The sequence below is a fragment of the Bombyx mori genome, chromosome 3 (genome assembly GCF_030269925.1).
Source record: "Bombyx mori chromosome 3, ASM3026992v2".
Taxonomy (NCBI): domain Eukaryota; kingdom Metazoa; phylum Arthropoda; class Insecta; order Lepidoptera; family Bombycidae; genus Bombyx; species Bombyx mori.
The window spans coordinates 6554839-6567369 of NC_085109.1; the positions used below are offsets into that span (position 1 = coordinate 6554839).

At 34.3% G+C, this 12531-nt stretch overlaps 1 protein-coding gene across 5 annotated transcripts in view; it reads left to right on the forward strand.

The window, feature by feature from the left end:
- LOC101742414 (rap1 GTPase-activating protein 1) overlaps positions 1-12531 on the forward strand; it is a 391261-nt gene that overhangs the window by 159988 nt on the left and 218742 nt on the right. The window lies entirely within an intron of this gene.

Consider the following 12531-nt stretch of genomic DNA (forward strand, 5'->3'; position numbering starts at 1 on the left):
TTTAAATTTTACAGAAGTTTCTACATTATTCTCTTAGATATTAAAAACTGTAATACGAGTAAGTGACTGTACATCGACAAGTAACGTATCTTTAAGATTAAGACCTTCAATAATTGATTTTTGTCGACTAAACTTAATTGCGCGACCAATTTTGATGATTTTTTTAGACAGAGATACTTTTAATATGAGCTAAGCTTTTAAAGCTTGTAAATGATATTTTTACTCGTCACAATGGCGGGAGCCAGAATAAAAACCTATTTAGTTATGTTATTACTTATTTGAATATAGTACTTATTTCAAAATTAACCGAGGTGGATCGCAACTAGTATACGATAAGATAAGTAAAAAACTTTTACGAATTAAACAAATAAACTTAATTTTTAAATTAAATACAGTAAGAAATTTGAACGAATGTCGAGAAGCTACTTACTTTAATTCATGTACTTATAGTAGACATCAATATCATATCTACAGAGTTCTAATAGCCTGTTTTAAATATCATTTACTATTATCACTCGGCAAACATCAACAAGTCTATTCACCTAATAAGAATATTATGTGTAATTAACAAGTTTATGACTAACGTCGATCGAACGAATTCATTGGTTTCGTCTCTAGTTGTTAATGTTTGATTAATCAAATACGCAAGCACCTTGTCTAATAAGAAGAACTAAAATACGTTCTTTTTTATTTCTTTTTTTATTTTAAGGAGTAATATAATATATACTGATATATATAGGTAATATATAAGGAGTAATATAATATATACTGATATATATAATATATACATAAATGAAAGTACACACTTGTTGAACGTCAAAAAGAACTACCGCTAATTCACAAAAACTAGCCTCCGTCCTGAGAAGAACTGGCAAGAAACTCAGCGGGCATGTTGTAATTTTTTTTTTTTTTAGATTTAGATTTTTTTAAATATCAAATAAGTAGTATGAAATACAAAAAATTAAAAATTTTATTTCAAAAATCCTATATAGAAGAGGGCTTGGTCTACTATTGTATTACTTCTGTATTAGGTAGTTCCTATTACAACAAAACATTGTATGTCACTGAGTTTGGCTCTGAAGTACAATTTTAAGTATTGAGTGTTCGTAACTTTTTTATATGGACGTGCCCGTAACAAATCCTGGCTGATAAACTATGTTACGTTTATCTCGGGCGTAAATTCAACAAATACTCATTTTGTGTCAAGCTTTAATGATAGACTCATTGATACCCTTTATCCTCCTTTAGCGTTTGTTAAAAAAGAGGTTCAAAGATTATGTCTATCAGACAGACGCATCGTAGCTATGTATGTATGTACGCAGTTTTATTATCTACCATTGGTCCAAAAGTGAAATTGAAAACAGTTCACAACAATATACTTAATTTAATTAATATAATTAACGTAATAGTTTCGGCTCGTGAGCAAATACATAAAAGAGAATTTACGCTTGGAATTCTTTAGTCGAATCATGTTTATGCAAATTCAATGAATTAATTCACATTTTACGTACGTAATCGGCAACGTGTCAAAAACCTTTCATTTCGACTGCCGTTCATAGATAGGCCTCTGAACCAACAAACGAAGTTTTGCGTTCAGTAGTACAATTATACATTCATTTTTTTTTGCTTAGATGTGTGGACGACCTCACAGCCCCCCTGGTGTTAAGTGGTTACTGGAGCCCATAGACATCTACAACGTAAATGCGCCACCCACCTTGAGATATATGTTCTAAGGTCTCAAGTATAGTTACAACGGCTGCCCCACCCTTCAAACCGAAACGCATTACTACTTCACGGCAGAAATAAGCAGGGTGATGGTAATCACCCGCGCGGACTCACAAGAGGTCCTACCACCAGTAATTACGCAAATCATAATTTTGCGGGTTTCATTTTTATTACACGATGTTATTCCTACACCGTGAAAATCAATCGTGAACATTTGTTGAGTACGTAATTATTAGAAAAATTGGTACCCGCCTGAGATTCGAACACCGGTGCATCACTCAACACGAATGCACCGGAGGTCTTATCCGTTAGGCCACGACGACTTCAAATTTCTTAATTACTTCGATATTAATGAAGACGTTGGTTAGACGGGAGAAAATGATGCATTGATTGGAATAGGAACGGTATAACACCCGTCAACTTGCGAACATACGGTACGGCCTTGATAGAAAACCTACGGAATTAATGACCAATAATCGACAGCTGGTTGCTATCTACAACTGCTATACCATAATTGGCTTGATAACATAAACATAGCTTAGAAACGTTCAGATAAAATAACACCTGTGTCTAGTTTTTTATTTATATCAGAATGTCTTTACAAGTTTTAAAAATATTTTAAGTTAATGAGGAAATATTTAAGTAAGTCATTATTTTAGTGACATTTTAATTTACGATATCCGCTCATTCAGAAGTAAAGACGAATCTGGAAACAAGAACATGCTATTAATTGAAACTAACAGAGGTTAATTTGCATAAAACCAATGAATTGCTAAGAAATCCATTCCCGAGGGGCACTATACAAGTCCACATTCATCTTTATTTCCCGAATTAAATATGTTCTCAAATAATTAAATCGCTCGTTATTTCTGAAAGTAAACTAATGAGCAATCGCAAAAACGTCGGATGTCTTTGAATTTACTGTGCCATAATAAATATTTATCAATGAAATTTATCACGAAATTTCAAAACAGGATTAATCAATCAATTTTATGATACGTTAATGAACTATCAATATTTTTAGTTACTAACCGAATAACTGTATTTTACCGTGACGAAAGATTGTTTAATTTATCCGCCAGGAGATACGACTTTTTTTTAGCGAAAATGTCGCAATTATTCTCTCGAAAAGACCTTGAATTATTTCGAAAGCGTCTTCTTGATCTGCGACCGCTGTAAACAGAAGCTAATATAAAACGAAAAACGGCGAATGTCTGTTCGTTATTATGGTGATCGTAAGCCGTACGAGATAAGCATTAGATGAACAACAATTAATACAGTTTCAAGTACATTAACCCGGTAACCGAAACAGTTGAAATCGCATCTCATAATTTCAAGTTTCGTTTAGAACAATCACTGCCAGTTTTGTACGTGTTTACAAAAACATCATTGGCGTCTTTACCCTTCGTTTTACGCGTTCACAATGCAAATTGCTACCCTACGTGTATATTCGTAATTGTTTCTTTAAAATTCTTACGTAAAATATGGGAATTATTGAGAATGCGAGAGGAATACGTTCATACGATAGTAATTGAGGCCTATTATCGTTATTAAACTATAAATCTTTGGGTTTTTGGTCTATAGTCCGAGACGGGAGTGGGATGTCTGCACGCAATGAATCTCGTAATGTCCTCGCCCACGGGCATATTTACCTCTTAAGTACTTCTAACTCATTTAACAGCTTATTTGAAAGGTTCAACTCTGACGCTATTAGCATAAGGTTGAAATGGCTCGAAATCTGCCTGCACCTTGAGGTCATTCACTGCATCGATACCACTTAAGATGATTTTTTGATTCAAGGACCTAATTGATACTCGTTTCATAACGCTGGCTTCTTGATTATGGTAATTTTAATAACGTCGATTACAGCTACTGAGGATCCGCATTTCGTTGATCTTTCATCATAACAAGACGATCTTATTTTTATAGTTGACAATTTAAAAATTTAATGCATATTTACTGTCATTTTTTCTGCATTATTGACGGAGATTAAAGCGAAATGCGAGAATCGTTTCACAACACGTTCGTTTGTTTGAAATTACCGGTTTTTCAAGTTAGAAACAGGCGGAATTGGGTCGCCTTCGCTTAATGATGATTCTAGGCCGGTGGCTCAGTCTCTAGGGACCTCGCACCTCCTAGAATGAAAGCCGTCCTACTTCGCAGGATGTTCGTGAGAATATAATTCAATTAATTTGTGCATAAAGAAACTACGTTCATACATATCACACACCAAATTAAATCTAATGTTTTAAACAATTACGTCCGATAGAAGCGTCGTTCACCGATTTCCAATCGTCAGAGATTTTATGAATAGACCATTAACACATAGTACCTATCAGCACTGTCTATTAATAGTCTTATTCATAATTAATTATTGAAGCTTAAGAAACTCATGTCAAAAAAGTATTAATCATAGTCGCTCGAGTGTACTCATTATGACTTAGACCATAAAACAATTTGATTAAAACCATAAATGAACAAATTACTATGCAGCACTCCCAATTCTTGAAATATTAAAAGCAAGTTGATAAAATCAAACTTCATTCTCATATGCAAGTGTTTATCAACGCTCCACATTTGGACGGCAAAAGCGAAAATAGTCAGAAAGTGCTAATTTCACTTTCTTTGAAATTATGTCGTTACGACGATTTAACACCAACTCAGTGTAGTAGAAACTCGACCGTATTTCTTTTGTGGTTACGTTATGAGCCAAATTAATTAGTTTGGAATTCGAGCTTCTTCATTTATTTTACGCACACTAGTCTTATAGCCTGTATGTGCGAGATGGATAGTAGTCGTATGTGGATCGCTCGCAATCTCAATAGTCACGCATTTCCAATCACCTATTGATTTGCGGTTCGAGATTGGGTGCTGTCATGTTTATATTTCCTGTATTATTATACTATATTTCCTGTTTATATAACTTGACTATAACGTGAAATTTGATCCCGACAATATTAGCAGCTTATTAGGAATTTATTAATGTAGACAAGAAAGTGTAGTTGATGCTACCTAGCCAATTGTAGTGGACACCATTATAGAGGTACCGTATCCGACTAAATTCACAAGTATTTCTAAGAACTCGCTTCACGAAATTTATCATTCTATGTACAATACCAATCGATCTCCTAAAAGTCTGCTAAAACTAAAATAAATGATGACATTTGAGTCTCTTAGGAATGGCAGCTACAAGACCATAAATCTTGACATCAACTGCTCAGATTTACTTTTTGGAAATCGCGTTTATTTTTGTGGATACGACTGTAATTTTTGCATTATCTATTTAAATAAAATTAGTCCTAACAGTCCCACATATAGGACATTAGACCGATTGAATTTTGAAATTGTAAGAACTTGACCGGTATTCCCGTAATTTGGAGAAACAGACCTAACATCTAGAGTTAAACCGACCGAAGCAGTACTAAGCTGCATTACCGTAAATGTCGGTGAGAAATCGATTACCATAATTTAGTATTCGATTACGGTTTTCAGTGTTATGATAGTTTAAACGAGAGTATTATACGGTATACAGAATATAACAGATGTATCAAACGTGGTTATAATAACACCGTTTTATTGATACTTGGCGGTAAGTATCTTGCACAAGTTCACTGAGGTTTAACTACTACAACTTTAATGGATAAGATCTTCTCAGCCCACTTAGAAATGAGATAGAAAGTAGATAATAAAACAGTATTAAAAACATCGAAACAAAAAGAAGGAACTTTTAATTTAAAAAAAAAACAAGTTTCCCATTTGGTTTATTTTCATTTATTTACTACTACTACTACACACTCCAATTATTTTTACATCATAAACTGTTTACATCACAAACTGGCACATAAGTTACTTTCCATAAATAAGCCGTACAACTGAAAGTTAACTTAGTGTTAAAATTACCAGACTCTTGGACATATGGAATCCCAATATGTTCTACCTCTAATACTAAAAATATATGGGAATGAGACTAAAACATGACAGAAAGTAGGAAAGATAGAATAGATTTTTTTTTAAATTAGAGCCTCCTAAGAAAATTATACCAAAAGTAGTATAAGTAGTTACAAATAAAATGAAGCTATCATGGGTTAATTGCCTACAAACGCTGACACTTCTACTTTAAAGAGCTCGATACAGTGCCCTGTGGTCTGGCTCGATTCATGGTCTAATGTGATAATACATTTTTTTTAAATCAAGATATGCAGACGCTTGACTTATTTTCTTCTCATGCGTTTCTGAGGCCACACAAAAGAACATCCAAGCTGGGAGAGTTATATATGCAGCTTTCATATTTTTATTTTTATGCTTGTACAAAATAAATTTTTGTTCTTAGTATATAGCCACTGGCAAACTGGACGGAGAAAGACCACGCGGTAGAAACTAGACAAGTTGGACTGACCAGATCTGCACTATTCTCGGCACCACAGTCCACGCTCTACACTCGGTGGCAAATAGGAACAAATAGCGTAGAGTAATAAACTCTTATTGCGAGGGGACGGTTACGACCCTCAACATTGAGGAAACCGAAGCGAGGACGAGGAGGAGTATATAAGTATAGTCGAATAGTTTCACTCTTCTACAACCGAACATAAAAAACACCGTTTTAATAATTGAAACACCTACATCGGATTTAAAGGGGAAAGTGATGCTGTCATCACGCAAGCTATCCAAATGGAAATTCTAACAGAAGCGTGACTAAACAACTCGTAACGATTTAATAATCCGGAGATCATTGACATCGCACAAGAGAATACAGAACCATCAATAATAATTAGAAAGACTAGTGTTCGCGCAATAATTGAAATTCGATCATTGACACTTCAAAATTTAGATTCATATTACATTTTGTCTTTTGTTTTGTTATTGAAATCGTACAGAAAGAAAACTGATTCTAATTATGTTTGTTTATTCAATATAACTGAAGCTCGTTTAAATCCACTAAGAAAATAAAAAAAAACTAAATCGGTGAGGAAACAGTTTAAAATATGGTACTTAACTATTTTGTTTTTGTCTAATTATAATAGACGTTGAAATTTTTCCTATGGCACAAAAAAACCATATTATCCTTTCGTTCTATTTGATTGCCAGAAAACCTCATAGCCCTTTTAGTGTTAAGTGGTTAGCGGAGCCCATAGTCGACCCACGTTGAGACCTAGGGCCTCAATTGGACTGCTCTTCTTTCTTTTCCTATCTATGCTGATAGCCTTGAGAGGCTATTTCATCTTCTTCTTTACGTTATATTTGTATTGAAATAGGAATGTATAGGATAGTGAAGCATTTTAATCATAAAAAATAATAAATCATTTAGTAAAACGCCTCCTACAAGTTTTTACAAGTCGTCGTGGCCTAAAGGATGACGTCCGGTGCATTCGTATCTAGTGATGCACCGGTGTTTGAATCCCACAGGCGGGTACCAATTTTTCTAATGAAATACGAACTTCACAAATGTTCACGATTGACGGTTCTACGGTGAAGGAATAACATCGTGTAATAAAAATGAAACCCGCAAAATTTTTCATTTGCGTAATTACTGGTAGTAGGACCTCTTGTGAGTCCGCACGAGTAGGTACCACCACCTTGTTTATTTCTGCCGTGAAGCAGTAATGTGTTTGGTGGGTGGCGGCATTTGCATTGTAGATGTCTATGGGCACCAGTAAAGTTAACGCCAGTAGGTCTGTGAGCTCGTCCACCCATCTAAGGAATAATGAAATAAATAAATAAAAAGAAAGCGGAAGTTATTCCAATTACCAAAGAATATTCATATTTCCACAGTAGAACTAGTGCCTCAACACAACTTGAAAGCGAAATAATTATAGTTATAAATTTAACAATCACGTATCTACTGACAGTAAACAACTACCGCCTTTAATTTTCAAAGCAACGCTTTTCTCACCTAATAATTTAAAACCACGCAACATTAATGACGACGGCACGGTAATGAACGGCCTTCGTTCGCATTGATTTCTCCTTCTCAATAAACGTCAGATATGCTTTCTACCTTCAGATCCATCTGCGAAGGAAAGCCATTATTTATAATTACCATTCACATACGGCTCCTTCATCATTGATTAATTTTGAATTAATTTTGACGTATTCATCGCGGATAACGTTCGCATCGCTAATAATGTCGTAATTGGTAACTGTTTGCTACCTCAATTATTCGCACACGACTTGTGCATAAAGCGATGTAATATCGCCAAATGAAATATGATCAATTTTTGCGAACGTCGTATGAATAAGCGAAATGTGCCCTCGTAAACTATTGATCGAGAATTGGCCTTAACAATCGGTATTCAGCCTTTGTGCTAGCATCTGTCATTGAGGGATTCCACTGCTGTTTAATTGTAGGTTATCCACGTTTCCCCGCACAATCATATAGCATACATTTATAGAAATGCGAGCCAATAAATAGTACTCGTGCGCACAGTTCAATGTAATATAGTTGTTATCGAAATAGTTTTTTTTCTCTCCCCACAATCGGATAGCTTTATTTATTAGTCGAACACTAAAATCGGAACAAGGGGTTCGGTTTATGACTAAGTTTGTTTTGTTTGGTCGAGGGGCTTCTGTCTAAGGATGTCAGTTGAATTCGCTTTGTTTGCTTCATTTAGGGCTGTCGAAGTTTCGAGCGAAATCTGTTAAGGCATTTGTTATCTCGTTCTCCAGAAGTTTGTGATCGAATCAATAACTAAATTATAAACAACCTTCAAATAATGGAAGTCTATAAACAAAGGAAATTTACCCAATGACATGAAAGAACAATAGATACCCGTTTCATAAAATTGTAAAAACAAATAATTATCTTATTTAGGTACTCGGCAACAACTACTATTTCATCTGTTCGACGTCTTTAGATGAATATTTGGTGGTGTGCAGAAATACGGCCTATGTTAGATGCGCTATAACCGTAAGTTTTATATTTACAAAGAACTCAACATCATAAAGACTATTAAAGATGGACAGGACATGTAGTTAGAAAGGGAAAAACCAGAACGCTAAACAAATTAGTAGTAGTAGTCGTATAGTAAAGACAAATCGGTTAGCCTCAAAAACCGTGGAAATCCCAAACTCAGATGGTTTGTGAGTTTGGACCTTACCTCAACCTCAGATGGTCGGATCTCAAAAGAATATGTGTCATAAACTGGAAGGAGAAAGCCATGAATGAGAAGTCTGGAGAGTCATACTACACCATGCTACGGGCTACCATGGACTGTAAGGCCTTAGGGTGATGATGATAAAAGTATTTAAAATGGTAAGGTAGGGATGTCAAAAAATTCAAAACCACGAAATGCAAATATATTTAATTTAAAATGGCTTTGGTTGAAACCTTAGCCGAAATTCATATATCAATTTAAATTTAATAAATCGATTTTAATAAAAAAGCTCCAACATTAACATGACATGAACCAGAATTTGTAAAATAATACAAAGAAGGAACAAAAATAGATGAACGCAGAGCAATCGAAAAAGGACGTCTACTAAACCACGATCCTGTCAAATTATTGTTTTTTTTTTTTGTTAAGAACGCGACACCAAATTAGTATATTTTGTAGTATCAAATTACAATTAATATTTTTTATCGCGTTATAAAATTATGCTTTTGCTATACCTACCTACCTACCTATCGATATTTTTTGTATCGATATTCTGAAACATGACTGGCACCGTATTAAATTAATAGCGATGAGAAGACAAAATGTTTTTTTTTTTCGATCGTCAATTCAGATATGTGGTATATTGAACTTTAAGTAAATTAATAACAGACGTTGTTAATTGACAAAAAATACTGTATATTAGTGATGTAATATAACTATCGACAAAAGATAGTAAATTAGAATAATTGAACTTCGTTATTGTACCGGCAATAGATATGCCGCACATGAAATTGTTATTTTATTTTGGACTTGAGGACTGATTTCAGTGTAATTAAAAGATGTTGGTTATTGAAAAATCAATTGGCGTGTCTATTCTGAATCAATGACCGTACAGTTTTATATTATAGTGGGTGGTGGTGGTACTATATATATTATAGTCAGGGACCAATATTCTTAACCAATTGCAACCGCACACGTTTCTAGCGTACACACAGCGCGATTCTAATTGGTGGCGAAAATTATACAGTAATACCAATATAATAATACCAAGAACAAAATACAGATACAATAATTTCAAGGAGCGACATCCTCACCGTGGCAATTGTTTTCCGATCCGGTGGTAGATTCTGCGAAGCACTGCTCTTGCTAAGGCCAGTGTTAGCAACACTCCCGGCTTGAGCCCCCTGACCTCAACTACTCGCCCGGTTATGCTGAGATAGCCTCTCAAGGCCATCAGCTTAAGTAGGAAAAAAATGGCAAATGCGTGAACAGTTATTTTGTGCAAAAAATTTAACTATACAGTAACCATGCCATAGGAACTGAATGACCGATCCAGTTAAGTAAAACCATAGACCTATATAGTAGGGACACGACATATTGTTCTATACGTACAATTGGTTATATAAATAGCACCCATTTTGAAGGCACATACATAAACATATATCTATCTCGTTCTTACTCAGCACTTTAACTCGCAGGAAAACAATATAACAGTATTTCAGTGCGTACATAAAATGAAACATGAATATACGTAAATATCTCCGTCTCCGTCTAATGAGGCCGAAAATCCGCCATGTTTTGCGCGCCAAATGTCATTGTCACGTCAGTTCGGCCGTCTGTTTTGGGTTGTACATTATTTATTGACTTTGATATCGATTTAATATGATTGATTATATAAAATTTCATAATTTATCATGCTTAAAACATACAAAAATAATAATTAAAACGTATTTTATAGGATCTCAAGAAAGTCGATGCCCTAAAACTATTATCTATATGTATTTAAATTCATTATGGAGCCCTCATCCGAAAAATCCATTTTTCGGTCGGAATCTATTGATCATGACACTGATCATAAATACCACTTTAAAATATGTCATCAAAACATATTTAGACATTCTGTTTAGATATTTCGGGAAAAAGGCTACCGACAAAATCTCTTCGGAACTATTTAAATAAAATAGTTTTATTCCGCAGTGAGTAAAACACTATTGTAAATTTGTTAAATATTTATTAATTAAGTGATTTTAGAGAGGAAGTCACAAGGAATGACGTTTGTAATTAATGAATAAATGTTCTGTAGGTGTTTTTTTTTTCACGCGGTCCCTTGATAAGTTTAAAATTTGAATCACTCTCAAGCGAAAGTGATTCAAATGGTGCGGCGCACCTTCCTTGGGGTGCGCTACGGTAGTATGTTACGGACTTCAGAGTCAGGAAAACAATTAAAATAGATTGTAATAGTCTAAGAAAAACACGTACTCAAAATACGATAACATTTAGCATGCTAGAAATGGGCTGATGGCTTTGAACTACGCCATATCTTTATGTTTTGCGACAAACGACAACTTTATAAAATCAGTGTAGCAACTTTTAAAAATCATCATATCGTTTACTTGGCAAATTCGAAGGACGAACTTGTCTTAGATTTCACCCATCTAAATCATATCATATTTGCACATAACAATATACCTACTTACTTCCCATTAAAGTATAAATTCTACAAATAAATAATACTCAACAATATTTAAAATAAAATGAGCCAAGAAAGTTTATCGATAAAACCTGATAACATTGAAATCTTTTGTACAGCACTAAAGCCGCCATGTTTTGTGGCCAGATGACGTCACACTGGCACGAAATTTTGGTTGACGTTTCATTTCCATAGGTTTCCTACTTTATTGAGTAAAACGCATTGCGCTGTCAAATCTAAATACTCTCTTGACTCCGTACCGGATTGAACGAATTCACAATGTGTGAATGTCCAGATTTTTTTTTGTATAGGAGTTTTTTATGAATTCAGTAACATGTCAAGGGCATGAACGAAAATAAATCTCACAAAATTAGAACCGAACCCCGGTTCATCATCCAATATACTAATATGAAATTACCTCAAGACTGGGGAGCTTTTGCAAAATTTATAACAAATCGCGATAATACAACTCTAATTTCTTGTCCTTTATGTGTGGCGAGCTAACATATGACTTGTATCACAGTTCTAGGAAGGCCATCTGATTTCAACCCTGCTCGGATAGATTAGGTTTGGCAAGTCAGAAGAGGAAGTAGTGATGGAACCAGTAGTGACATAAAATTCGATGTTCCAACTATTTCCGGTTTGACTACCAATACAGTCGTTTTTGTCATATTTCTAATTTTGAATACGGTTTCTAAATAGCGCCGAGAGCTGTAAGAGATTCAGAGTCGCTAATGAAGGTGCCAGTTACGATTGCAATTTTACAACAATACATCTTTAAGCTAAGTTTTTTATTATTTTTTTAAAAGAGGTCAAAAGCACTAATAGAATCTAATTAAATAGACACTTTGAGTTAAGAAACCATATTCCATACACCTCTTCTACTCTAAGCTGCATGGTTTATCTCACATGAGATTCAAAACTGTTTTATTATGTCTCCGACTCGAGAATATGTACCTGTCAAATTATTCATATTTCATTTAAACCTCATGTACATATATTCGGAATTGTAATTTGATATAAATTTGAATAATCGAATAGGTCAATAACCGAATGATTAGGTCGTACCGAACTATTTACTGGTAATCGTGATGTAATTAGTAACGTTATTTTAAATTGGTACAGCGGTTCTTTGTTTCGGTTTTGTTCTAATACTTTTATTGGTACATTCTATTTTTAATAATCACCTGATGAGATTACGAAGATAACGTTAAAGGTTCATTCACCAAATAATTAGAAATCAGA